Source organism: Papio anubis, chromosome 6, assembly GCF_008728515.1.
Source record: "Papio anubis isolate 15944 chromosome 6, Panubis1.0, whole genome shotgun sequence".
Lineage (NCBI taxonomy): Eukaryota > Metazoa > Chordata > Mammalia > Primates > Cercopithecidae > Papio > Papio anubis.
In genome coordinates this window covers 25,006,379-25,020,538 of record NC_044981.1, presented here as the reverse complement: position 1 = coordinate 25,020,538, position 14,160 = coordinate 25,006,379, and the positions used below count along the sequence as shown (strand labels likewise).

Below are 14,160 nucleotides of genomic sequence, written 5' to 3'. Positions count from 1 at the left end.
CTAGCTACTCAGGAGGCTGAGGTGGGAGGATGGTTTAAGCCTAGGAGTTTGAGGCTGCAGTGAGCTGTGAACACACCCCACTCCAGCCTGGGTACCACATTAGTTATATGTGTTATGTTAAAAGGAAATATTTGTCCTTATGAATTAGTGATTAAGCAAACTGTATATCCATACAATGAGATATGACTAAGCAATAAAAACAAATGAACTGATGCATGCAATCACATGGATTATTCTCAATGCATTATCCTAAGTGAAAGAAGCCAGACTCAAAAGGCTACATACTGTATGATACCACTCATAAGACAGTCTGGAAAAGACAAAACTATTAGGACAGAAAGCAAATCATTGGTTGCCAAGGGCTGGGTAGAGAGGTTGACTACGGAGGCATGAGGAAACTTTTTTCATATGATGTAACTCTTCTGTATCTTGATTGTGGTGGCGGTTACACTACTGTATACATTTGTTACAACTTGTAGAACTGCGCACTAAAAAGGGCTAATTTTACTCCATGTAAATTATACCTAAAAACAAGTGTGTCTAATTCCATCAAATTGATGGGTTCATTTCTACATAGTTACAGACCTTTTTTTTTTTAAGTTTAATATTTATCTTTCCCCTGGCACCAACTTTCTCTTATAAACCAATTACTTGATCTGAAGCATTAAGGAATTTAGGATTGTTTCATGTAATAGGGTGGATTTCAATCTGGTCTCTCACTGACTCAGACTATAGACAAACTCCTCAGCTAAATGTTGGGACCCTCCATAGTCTTGCCACATTTGCCACAACTTTAATTTCCTTTTTTTAAAATCTTAAAATTTTTTTTTTTTTTTAATTCTATAGGTTTTCTTGGGAACAGGCGGGATTTGGTTACATAAGTAAGTTCTTTAGTGGTCATTTGTGAGATTTTGACTCATCAGTCGAGGAGTATACACTGAACCCAATTTGTAGTCTTTTGTCCCTCAACTCCTTCCCACCCTTTCCCTCTGAGTCCTCAAAATTCTTTGTGTCTTTCTTATGCCTTTGCATCCTCATAGCTTAGCTCCCACTTATGAGTGAGAACATACAATGTTTGGTTTTCCATTCCTGAGTTACTTCACTTAGAATAATAGTCTCCAATCTCCCCCAGGTCGCTGTGAATGCCATTAAGTCATTCCTTTTTATAGCTGAGTAGTATTCATCGTGTATGTATACCACAATTTCTTTATCCACTCATTGATCGATGGGCATTTGGGTGCCACAACCTTAATTTCTATAATCCCCTTGCATGATCCTTCTTCTTAAACAGAGCTGGTCTCCTCACTGCCTCTAGCACTCAAAGCTCATACCTTTTTTCATATAGTCACCCTGTCCAGAAATGCATTCCTCTCCTTTCTTCTTCCTCCTCCTCATGTCACTTCTATCATCAATAAATACTCACGAAATGAGCACTGTCCTATATGCAAAGGAAACAAAGATTAAACTAGCTGGACACAGTGGCTCACACCTGTAATCCCAGCACTTTGGGAGGCCAAGGTGGGTGGATCACCTGAGGTCAGGAGTTCGAGACCAGCCCGGCCAACATAATAAAACCCCATCTCTACTAAAAATACAAAAAAAGTAGCCAGGCATGGTAGTGGGCACCTGTAATCCCAACTACTTGGGAGACTGAGGCAGGAGAATCGCTTGAACCCAGGAGGCGGAGGTTGCCGTGAGCCAAGATCACGACACTGCACTCCAGCCTGGGCAACAGAGAGAGACTCCGTCTAAAAAAAAAAAAAAAGAAAAGAAAAGAAAAAAATTAAACTAGACATGAACTTTGTCCCCAAAGAGCTTCCAGGAAATAGGACTTATAACAGCATGTTAAAAGTTGTTTTGACAATATTATTTGTGAATTTTATTTTCTTTTATCTCATTGGAACTATCTAATTTTGGACATTGAATACCTGTTTGGTAGTACGAGGGTGAGGCAGAGATTAAGGATTAATAAATGGTTTGGACTAGAGGTTGTTAGACTTTTGGAAGTGACAACTAGACATTAGGATATCAAAAATCAGAGATTGCCAGTATCAGAAAGGAACTGGTGGGTGGAGATACCTTGTGGAATCTCATTACAAATGGCAGATACATCCATCTTAATCTATGTTGATGCTCTCATTCACAGTAAGAATCAGGATGAATATCACATTGACTTATTGGATAGCACAGGGAAAATTTACTCTTGAAGAAGCCTAATTAATTGCAATGAGCAGATTCTAGGAGGAAAAATATAACCTATCTCAGAAAGGCTCCTGCATGTTTTATTTCAAATCCTGCTTAGTTGTGTTTTCATTCTTTAACTAACTCAGAAGGATCTTTTGGCTGAGGGAAAAGTGTTCTTTTTTTTCTTGCAGAATTTTCACTAACACATAAGGAGACATTCTGCTTGTTTATTATAAACTATTTACTTGGTTGTTTATTCCAACAATAGCAAATTAACATTGTCCAGAAAAACCTTTAATACTAGCTGATTTTTAATAGGACATATTGTAATACATAATCTTGGAAATAATTTTTAAAGTAAAGAACAATACAAATGAGACATAAAAATATCCTGTAATCCCACTATCCAGATATAACTATTAATATTTTGAAGTATGACTTCCTAGTCTTTTGTTTATATACATATTATGTATATAATTTGGTATATATACATATTTTGGTAGTCTTCTTTCAATTAATGTAATATAAAAATATCCCCATGATAACAAGAATTCTTCAAAAAACTGGATTTTTAATATGGTAGCTATAGTATATCATCATACTTATTCACATCTTTTTCTTTTTTCTTTTCTTTCTTTCTCTTTTTTTTTTTTTAATTTTTTTGAGACAGAGTCTCACTCTGTTGCCCAGGCTGGAATGCAGTGGCACAATCTTGGCTCACTACAACCTCTGCCTCTCGAGTCCAAGTGATTCTCCTGCCTCAGCCTCCCAAGTAGCCGGGACTACAGGCGCGTGCCACCACGCCCGGCTCATTTTTTGTATTTTTAGTAGAGATGGGGTTTTTCACCATGTTAGCCAGGATAGTCTTGATCTCCTGACCTCGTGATATGCCCGCCTCAGAGCCTCCCAGAGTACTGGGATTACAGGCATGAGCCACTGTGCCCGGCTGACATCTCTTTCTAACTTTTCACTAGAATTAATATCTTTATACAATTATTAGCTATGTTCCTGATTATTTTCATAGAAAAGACAGCTTTATGTTTGATCCTAGAGTATAAATCAAAGGGCATACATTTTTTAAGGCTCCTAATACATATTGCTAAATTGCCTTCCTTGAAAGTGGTAATAATTTATTCTGAGAACATTACAGTATGCCTGCTTTCCTAACAACTATGCCACATATTAAGAGTATTTATGTTAAAAATATATGCATTTGTCAAATGTGGAACCATTTGGGCATCAACAAGAATAATGCTTGCAATGGGTTAAAATACATCCAATATAAAAATCTATGAATTCCTAATGAAACACAAAACATCACTGCTCACCTTTGAAGGTTGCCAGGACACTAATTTGTTATTCTAAATATATATTTTAAAGAGATTGATCACATATTTGTTCTTTCTTTCCTGTTTGAACTGTATTTCAAGCTAACTAAATAGATGATGAGAAAATCCCAGCTAATAGGTATATAAGTAATAATAAAACTTATACCATCACTATTTTGCAATCCTCATGAAATGATGGATGGAGACAATGATCATCAATAGATATCCACACTCTCAACGAAAGGTTATTGGGGAACTTTATAATAGAGAATTCCAACTGACATTACCTGTACCCGCAAATCAATCTTAATATCACGTTAAGGAGGACAACTAGGCACGTGCTTCAAGATTTGATTAATATAGCATCATACAGTGTCACCTATTATCTTGCCAAAAATAGAACTGGGATTTAATCAACTCTAATCTAATCTAGATCTTACTACTAGTTTACAGGAAATCCTAGGAATAGAAACAAGTTAGGCAGCACTGGAGGAAGCAATTAGTGCAAACCAAAATGTGGAAAATTCTACAGGGCAAATGATAGATTTTTAAAATAAATACATTGTGTTTGTTGGAAGGGGTGAGAGGTATAATCAAACAATTGGTTAAGGAGAGTTCTATGTAGAAAAAATATCTGCTTTTAAAGGAGAAAGAAAAACTGGACAATAAAATCTTATTTATTACCTATTTGAAATCTAATAGTATTCAATGAATATCATATGCAAACTGTTTTGGTGGTAGATTATTCTGCATACGAGAGGGTTTGCTTCTGTCAAAATTTAAAACATTTTCTTTGTTTCTGATTTTCCAAGAGGAACATATTTCAATTTGCTCTTTTCACGTAAAGCATTAGGGAAAAGTCTTCTGAGCTAACCAAGATCATTTATTACATTTGAAATTGCAAGGTCAATTCAGGCACTCTGGGTAGTAACCATCAGGTGGTGCCGCTTTACAGCTTTTCTCAACCCAACATGAAACACTTCAGACTTTGAAATAAGCAAGGAGATAAGAGTAGTCACAGGAAACTGATACAGTCACCAAATACTTAAGCTCAATGCTATGGCTTCCCTAGGTGATATTATGAAATTACTTGTATTTCTATGTTCGTCCTACCTGTTGTCCTCCCTCAGTACTTAGAGATTTTAAGCAGAAATGTGTTTTAACTATTCTACTAAGAACCAAAATACCAATTTTGAGCTTCCAAGAGAATATTTCCATCATAGGAGTCTTAAAGACTTTACAGAACTTTTCATTTTCCTTTTGAAACCAGTGCAAGGCCACTGGGCTGTGCCGGGGTCCACTCCGTCACTTTGCTAGTTCCTGCATTCCCATCTGTCAAAAAACTGTTGTGAGCTAACTGAGCTCCCACACCACAACTACCGCTCTCCTGGGTTAAAACACAAGAACAGTGAATCACAACCTGGCCCTCTGGGCGTTTGCCACTTGGTTACTCCTGAACAAATTAGAGAACAAGTAAGAACTAAAACTGAAGGGCACTGAATAAGGGTCATAGGGGTGGTCAGGTGAGACCAGAGGGCCAGAAGGGCTTTGTGGAAGAGGGAACACCTGAATTAAGTCTTAAATAGATGGGTTGATTTGAATACATACCAAAAAGAAGAAAATCTGGGGAGCATCAGCAAATGTGTGCATAAACTGCTAACTCAAAGCCCGTAAGCAGGCAACAGAAATAAGCAGGCAATCTAGATATAAGACAGTAAAGAATGGGGAGGACTGTGGCAAACAACTGAGCTTTTGCTCGACCTAAAAGGCATTTATGCCATTTTTCTTTTTTTCTTTTGAGACAGAGTCTGTCACCCAGGCTGGAGTGCAGTGGCGCAATCTCAGTTCAGTGCAACCTCCGCCTCCTGGGTTCAAGTGATTTTCATGCCTTAGCCTCCCACATAACTGGTATTACCTGGTTAATTTTTGTATTTTTAGTAGAGATGGTGTTTCACCATGTTGGCCAGGCTTGTCTTGAACTCCTGACCTCAGATGATCCAAAGTGCTGGGATTACAGGCGTGAGCCACCGTGCCCAGTGCCATTTCTTTTAACACTGTTCCAGTCCCTACCTCCCCACAAAGTGTCTGTCAGCTGGGTGCATGCTGGTTTGCAATCTCTGGGAGAGGCTGGCTACTTTCTTTAGATCTTTTGTTTCCCTATGTTTTCAACTTACCATGTCTAAGTGAAGCCCCCAGAACGTGAATCCCCAAGAAGATGTATACAATGAGAGGGTCTTTCTCCCTAGCTTTTATTCCTGGAATTTTTTAGAAACCCAGAACTAAAATTGGAATTAATAAATTTTTCTAATTATGAGATAGAAAAGCAGAAGTAACAAGAGTTTGAAATTTTAATGTCAGAGCTTTTTTGATGAATGTTCATAATTATAGCAAGGGAAAAAGTGATGAATCAGTTGAGGAAACTTTATTATCATCAGACACAAGACTTTCGTCGTGTGTTGCTTGCGATGCTAACTCCATCTCTAGTTACTTAATGTTCCCAGATTCGTGACTATTTTGTCATTCAAAGATCAAACACTTTATTTTCCTGCCTTCTCTTTCCTCTTAGGTATTTCAGCAGCAATTAAGTCATGCTGTGGAATGCTTAAGTGCAGTAACAAATGTCATGAAAAGTGAACATACAGCTAATTTTACTTCTCATGAATAGAGTTCCTGTGGTTTCACTTCAAGACTAATGGAGGGGATGCATTCCATCCTTATTCTCTACTTTAAATCGCTGAGATTAGTTTCAGGGATCCAGCTTCCACTCGGCCTAAATTTTTCAACGTTGTGGGCTTATTCCATATAGTTCTGATCTATTGTTGATGCCGTATGCCTCAGGAACTACTGGAATGAACTGTTATTTTTTTATTCATTTTTAGAATTGCATTTTTAGGGCTGGGTGCAGTGGCTCACACCTGTAATCCCAGCACTTTGGGAGCCTGAGGCAGGTAGATCACCTGAGGTCAGGAGTTCGAGACCAGCCTGACCAACATGGTAAAACCCCCATGTCTACTAAAAATACAAAAAAATTAGCTGGGTGTGGTGGCACATGCCTGTAATCCCAGCTACTCGGGAGGCTGAGGCAGGAGAATGGCTTGAACCCGGGAGGAGGGAGGTTGCAGTGAGCCGAGATCACGCCATTGCACTCCAGCCTGGGTGACAGAGAGAGACTCCATTAAAAAAACAAAACAAAACAAAACAAAACAAAAACCCAGCATTTTTAAGGGAAGGCTTTCCAACCGTGATTAACTTCATTTTCTCTAGGCCCATGAAAGACCTCCTCCTCCTTCTCCACCTCCCTCTACAATATATAAGTATGCTACAAAACCTCCCTGAAAAGCTAAAGAAATGTACTTTGGGAGGAATAAGCAGGAGAGGGACCTTCTTTATTTCCCAATTACTATAATACTATTTGGCATCAATTAGTAAACAAGGTTTGAAAAGGAAATAAGGATTTGGTAAAAGTGACTGAACTGTCCCACAGTTTATACAGAATCAGGAGGATCCTATGAATTTCCCACTGGGTTAAAAACATGACACCATCCAAAGAGACAGCATGCCCACTAGAGCCGTGTAGACGGTCGTAAACACCGTTTCACCAGGCTGCACAGATGATGCCGCTCTTCCCTTCACCTCCCAGCCTGTCGAAAAGGTTTTGTTATTTTCTACTCATTTCAGAAGCTGATGTGTAAATGGTGTGTATGTCTGTTGCCATGACAACCCAGCAGCAATTGGCCTGGGCTTCTTACCAGAGTACAAATGTGCTCTTGACATGATGCTTATCAGACTTTGCCAGACAATTTTCCCTCCTGGATTCACACAAAAGGTTTCGAAGACTCCTAACTGCATTTAGAGGAGAGACAGGCTGAAATCTCGCACTTGGCTCCCGTGAATGATGAAGCTCTAAAGCTCTGATCCCCTGCTGAAGTCATCGTGTTCTAGTCTATCATTTCAGTACACTGGTGGCAACTCTGTATAATTAAAGAGGACCAAGTATAAATGCAGCAAAAAAATCTTGCTGATTACTGGAACTGGGCTTTTATTGATGTTTTAGGTGACACATAACCATCTCTGCATTTAATAAAAGGTCACTGTGAGTGCGTGTGTTCTTATTCCTATTTTGGCTTGTCAGATTTGTGTGTAGGTGCCATACCAAGAGAAAAACAAAACACAACAATGCAAACAAACTGAATGATCCCTCGGGCCCTTCTCACACACTTGTGGGCTCTGTTTTGTCCTTGTCCCTAGTGACCAAAAGATTTCAACTCATAATAATTTGTGCCATGTTACACACAACTTTTGATCATTTAGGGATGGACTGTGGACTGTCTAAATGTTGGAGCTCTTTGATGCCTTCATTTCTCCTCCTTGTCCTTCCCACTACTGCTGTATCTGCCATTTTGCCAGCATCTCTTTCAGAGGCCATATAGAGGAAATGAAACACACATTGGTTAATTTGACACTTATTAGCACCCCTCCAAAGGGTTTTATTAGGACAATGGGAACTAGTGAAATGACTTGTGGGGATTATCTGTGGTTCATGCCAACCCTGTTTCCAGAATCATGTGCACTCTGTAGTTGGCTCTGTTTTGAAATAACTTCTATTAGTTATCTCATTAATCCAATAAGGTAACTCATGAAATCAAATAAATACCAGCTGCTTCTTTAAAAAGAAATCTTTGTACCTCTCAAAAAATGAGAGCTATTGAAATGTGAGGTAGAAAAGACTATAGGGTATTTCAAGGTGATTGTAGTTTTGTTTGGATCCTACTTACCAGTTGCAAGTTGACCCGCTGAAAGGAAAATTAACTACATTAGGATTCAGCCACAAATGTCAGCCATGTCTTCAAGCAAGTGGTTTAAAGCTCACAGATTTCAGTTCCCTCATCTGTAAAATAAGAGAATCGGACAACATTAATTCTAAGGTCTGCTCCAGGCCTAAAATTCTGTTTCCCTCCGGGAATTCTGGAAAACCTAAGCCCCAACCTTGCTGATGCATTTTGATAAATTAGGATTAAAAAATACTAGGGGTAGCCATAAGAGAGAATCATCAAAAAAAAAAAAAAAAAAAAAATCAACATTGATGCCCCTTCCAGGCCTAAATTTTTGGCCTGCTTCCCAAAACTTCCCTCTACCTCCATCTCTTTACCTAACTCCTCACTCCATATTCTTTTAAAATAAAAAGGCAATGAAGAAACTGCAAGTGTCTGGCTTGAATTATTAGCTTCCTTAAATTCAACGTGCCTATTGTAGAAAGGAGTTTAACATGGAGTGGGAGACTGAACTACAGGAACTCCAAGCACCATTTCAACACTCACTTTCTGATTTGAAAATGTGATATTAATTATACAAAAGAGCCAGTGCAGAGAACCCCTATAGACCCAGGTCACAAACTTGTAGTTTATCAGCCCACAGTATCTTTTGTTTGCCACACAAGTGATTTACATTTCCTTTGAGTTTGGTTGTCAGCATTTAAAACATAAAGATTTTGCATAAAAAAATTCAGGTGTTCAGTGTCTATTTGTAAAACTGGCAGAGCTGATGAAGGTGGGCTCAACTCCCCACAGTTCCCTGGTGCTCCAGGGGCTGCCCCTTCAGGCAAAGCACGTGCTCCCCCTTCAGGCTGAGTAGGTGCAGCCCTCCTAGTATACCATAGTCCACACCCCGCTATAGCCTCATTCATTCCCCCTGCCCTGCCCTGTGCACAGGGGAGTTGCAGATGCTTGACTTACTGGCTCCTCAAGGAACACCCACGGTCTTCAGACCACCACTGAAGAATCACTGTTCTGGAAAAAAAAAAAAAAAAAAATTCACTGACCTTTCAGAAAATACATCCTGAGAATTATCCAATCAAAAGTTAGAGCTTCTTTGGGGAAGTCTGTGCTTATTTAATGATGTTTTAAAAACAAAGAAAAGAAAAAAGCAAAACAGCAATCTGAACATCAATGACAGCTATTCGGTAGGTGAGATGCTATTTTTGTTTATTCTAATGAACACTCTGTGTTCTAATGAACATCTAATGAGCATTCTGCAGATGCTCACCTCTCTGGAAGAAAAAGAGAGGGAAAAAAAAACCCAGAGGTGGAGTACTACTTAATCAGACTACTCTCTGATAAAAGAATGACTAGTGGTCCTGGTCTCTCATTACCCCCGTATGGATGCAGGGATTGGGCAATCCTTTTTTTTTTTTTTTAAACAACTTTGTTGAGATGTGATTCATATACCATAAAATCTGACCTTTCAAAACATACAATTCAGTGGTTTTTAGCATATTTGCCAAGTTGAGCAGCCATCATCACTATCTAATTGCGGAATGTTTTCACCACGGCAAAAGGAAACCCTGTCCCCATTAGCAGGCACTCCTCGTTCCAATCTCCCGTTCCCTCAACCATAGGCAAGCACTAATCTACTCTCTATCTCTAAGGATTTGTATATTTTGAATATTTTATATAATCGGAATCATATGATCATAAGTAGCATTTTGTGTCTGATTTGTTTCAATCAGCATAATGTTTTCCAAGTTCATTTATTTTGTAGCAGGCAATAGTACTTTCATCCTTTTTATAGCCAAATCATATTCCATTGTACAGATAAACCACATCATGTTTATCCATTTTCTCATCTGATGGACATTTAGGTTGTTTCTTTTTGGCTATGATAAAAAATGGCACTGTGAACATTTGTGGACAGGTCATTATGTGTATATATGTTTCCATTTTTCTTGGGTTTATACCTAGAAGTGAAATTGCTGGATCATATGGTAATTCCATATTTAACTTCTGGAGGAACTGCTAAATTATTTTCCTCAGTGACAGAAAATTTATATTCTCTTCAGCAATATATGAGAGCTTCAATTTCTCCACATTCTCAAGAACATATGTTATTATATTATCTATCTTTTTTAGTTTAAACATCCTACCAGGATCTCATTATGGTTTTAATTTCTATTTCCTTGATGACATATGACTCTGAGTATCTTTTCATGTGATTATTAGCCATTTGCATATCTCCTTTGAAGAAATGTCTATTCAAACTCTTTTTTTTTTTTTTAGACGGAGTCTCGCTCTGTCGCCCAGGGTGGAGTGCAGTGGTGCGATCTCGGCTCACTGCAAACTCTGCCTCCCGGGTTCACACCATTCTCCTGCCTCAGCCTCCCCAGTAGCTGGGGCTACAGGCGCCCGCCACCACACCCGGCTAATTTTGTTGTATTTTTAGTAGAGACGGGGTTTCACCATGTTCACCAAGATGGTCTCGATCTCCTGACCTCGCGATCTGCCCGCCTCGGCCTCCAAAGTGCTGGGATTACAGGCGTGAGCCACCACGCCCGGCCTCAGAGTCTTTGCCCATTAAAAAAATTTGGTTATTTGTCTTTTTATTGTTCATTTTAAGAGTTCTCTATATATTCTGGACACAAGCCCCTTATCAGATATATGATTTGCAGATATTTTCTTCCATTCTGTGAATTTTCTCCTCATTTCTTAATAGTGTCTTCAAAAGTTTTGATTTTCATGATGTCCAACATCTATTTTGTATTTTGTCACTTATGCTTTTACTGTCATGTCTAGGAAATCATTACATAATGCCAGATCACACAAAATTACTCCTGCATTTTCTTTTCTTTCTTTCTTTTTTTTTTTTTTTTGGTGAGACGGAGATTTTCTCGTTGCCCAGGCTGGAGTGCAATGGTGCGATCTTGGCTCACATCCCATCCTCCTCCTCCCAGGTTCAAGCGATTCTCCTGCCTCAGCCTCTCGAGTAGCTGGGATTACTGGTATGTGCCACCACACCTGGCTAATTTTGTATTTTTAGTAGAGACGGGGTTTCACCGTGTTGCCCAGGCTGATCTCGAACTCCTGACCTCAAGTGATCCACCCGCCTCGGCCCCCCAAAGTGCTGGGGTTACAGGCGTGAGCCACTGCGCCCGGCCTTACTCCTGCATTTTCTTCTAAGAGTTTTATAGTTTCAGCTTTGACATTTGGGTCTATGGTCTATTTTTAGCTAGTATTTGTCTATGGTGTGAGACAGGGCCATGCAGTCCATTTTTAATAGTTAAGAACTTGCTTCCTTTCACTTATGTTCCAGCCTGTGCTTTATTAAAGAACATAAAAATATGAGAATGTAATCCCAAGAAACAATAAGCTTTGCTTGGATTCTCGATGTAGTACCATCCAATTCCCTTCACACATTAGAGTGTAACACAGGCCAACTAGATAAAGTTTTCCTTTGTGGAAGAGTAGACTAAACTGTGGTTTGATGACTATGTGACATATTCTAGAGTTCAGATACAAGATCCAAAGTAATGTGGCAGTGATGCCTGGAGCCCTGGCCATCCCCGTGACATCCCCAGTGTCTCACCAGAAGACTGGATCCTGGGAAACTGCTCCTCCTGGAGACTTCCTTTTAATTACAATGCACACACGTATATGTACACATTATATACATGCACACACATATATACCTATATGTACATATACATATGTGTATGTATATATAAACCCAATTCCTAATTTTTGAAATTTATCAAATGTTAAAACATGTAACCATCATTTCTGTTGGCATCCCTAGACTCCCTCCACTGCCCCATTGCCAAATTTTTCTTTTCCAATGAGTCATTGTAAAAAAAAATTTTTTCATAGATTCTGTAGATGAAAAAGTGAAGAACAGGATGAAGTAACATGTGAAGATATCTGAAGGCAGAAGATATAAGGGACAGACTCAAGCAGGGTCCCAACTGGAGAGAACAAGCTTTCCCAACCACCCAGGCAGAGAAGCCCTTCTTTATCTGTGTCCCTATGCTACTTGCACACACTTCTAGTGTAGCATGCACTGGGATCATTTGTTGGCAGTGGTGTCTTCCCCTATAACCTATATGCTCCTCAAAGGCAAGAAGTCCATCTTATTTATTTTTATATCTCATCCTGTCTAGTGTCCCTTGTAGCACCAGAGACCTAGCAAGCACTAAAAAAAATGCTGGCTTAATAAACGTTTACGGAGTGGAAGTGGAAGGAAATCTTTTCTTTCCTGTTTGCCCGACTAATATAGGATCTATAGCACAGGCTCCTACTTATAAAGCCCATATAAATCCTGGTGCTCCCATAGCCCAATCCCAGTATAGAGTTCTAGTCAAAAAATGCCATCTAGCAAGAAAAAGTAGTTTAAAAAAATTCTAATTTTCACTTGAATCTCTTGAAAGACACTGTCTTAGTTCATTTTGTTTTGTTCTAAAGGAAAAACTGAGTCTGTGTAATCTGTCAAGTAAAGAAGCTTACTTGGCTCGTGCTTCTGCAGGCTGTACATGAAGCCTCGCACCAGCATCTGCATCTGGTGAAGTCTTGCTGGTCAGACTGCTTCCGCTCAAGGCAGGAGGTGAAGGGAAGCCAGCTCTGTAGAGCTCACAGGGTGAGAGAGGAGGAAAGCGGGAGGGAGGAGGGCCAGGCTCTTTCTAACAACCAGCTCTGGTGGGAAGAAGGGACTAATACAGTGATGATTCAATCATCCCCAGGGAGGGCACAAGACTGTTCATGAGGGATCTGTCCCCATGGCCAAACACCCCCATTAGGCTCCACCTCCAACATTGGGATTAAATTTTAACCTGAGGTTAATGGGGGACAAACATTCAAACTATAGCAAACATTAAAAAGAATTAAACTCATAACCTACTATGACATCTGTAAACATGTTCCATTTGCTTCCTCTCCAGTTTTCTCTTATCTTGAAGCTCTTCTTGATCCTCTCTCTCTCTGAACTGCTTCCTCCTAACTCTCTCCTGGAAGTTCTTCTGGGCACTCCATTCTCCCATGCTCTCCTGCCTCATGCCTCACCACAGGGCCTTTCCTGCTGGCCACAAAACCCGCCTGGCCCAGGACAGTAGAAGGCTGTGTGGCCTCTTTGCTTGGAGACAGTTGGGTCCCCACCTCCATCCACAGGAAGTACAGTTTTTTCCTTATCCTGCTTTTCTCCCCCCCCAAAAAAAAAATCATAAATAATTTCTGGAATTCTATTCTTTGTTAATATTACTTGTTATCTCATGAGTTAGATAGACTTTATGAAAGACCTTGAAACTTGGCCGCCATTTAAAACATGGTTTCTGTGGGAAAGGCTACCATACATACTGAACAGCTGATTTACAAGCCAACTTTTGGAATACAACTTATTCATAAGCTGGGAGCCATCTGGGTGGTAACTAGCTTTGTGGTTTCTTACTCTTCTTTTGGTTTCATGGTTTTGAATGAGGTTTGGTCAAAGTTAAAATGGAGGAAACATTTCCTACTAATTCATTGGTATTTTCGTGAACCTTGGAATCTGGCAGAAGTAAATATTTCTGGAGAAATATGGACTTCAGAATCGTAAGATGATTTCTAAGGGATTTCTCTTATTTAATCGACCAAATTAACATCTCAGGCTGGAGTATTTAGGATTGAGTTACTAGAAAGAGAAAAGTGAATTCAGAGAAATTGTTAATCAAGATAAATGTTGAAAGGCGGAGAAGCAAGGGATAAAGAACACTGCATTCTGTCTGACCTGCTTACGGAAGCAGGTCTTCTCTTGTTTTTGACACTGGTCTTAGTAAGCTCCTCTTCCCTTTGTGCTCCCTACTGCTAGGGAAGTACCTTTCCCCATGAGACCAACATCACTCACCCATGCTTTT

The 14,160-nt window shown here is 39.5% G+C and overlaps 1 protein-coding gene across 3 annotated transcripts in view; it reads left to right on the top strand.

Moving 5' to 3' along the window:
* RIPOR2 (RHO family interacting cell polarization regulator 2) overlaps nucleotides 1–14,160 on the top strand; it is a 248,891-nt gene that overhangs the window by 21,118 nt on the left and 213,613 nt on the right. The window lies entirely within an intron of this gene.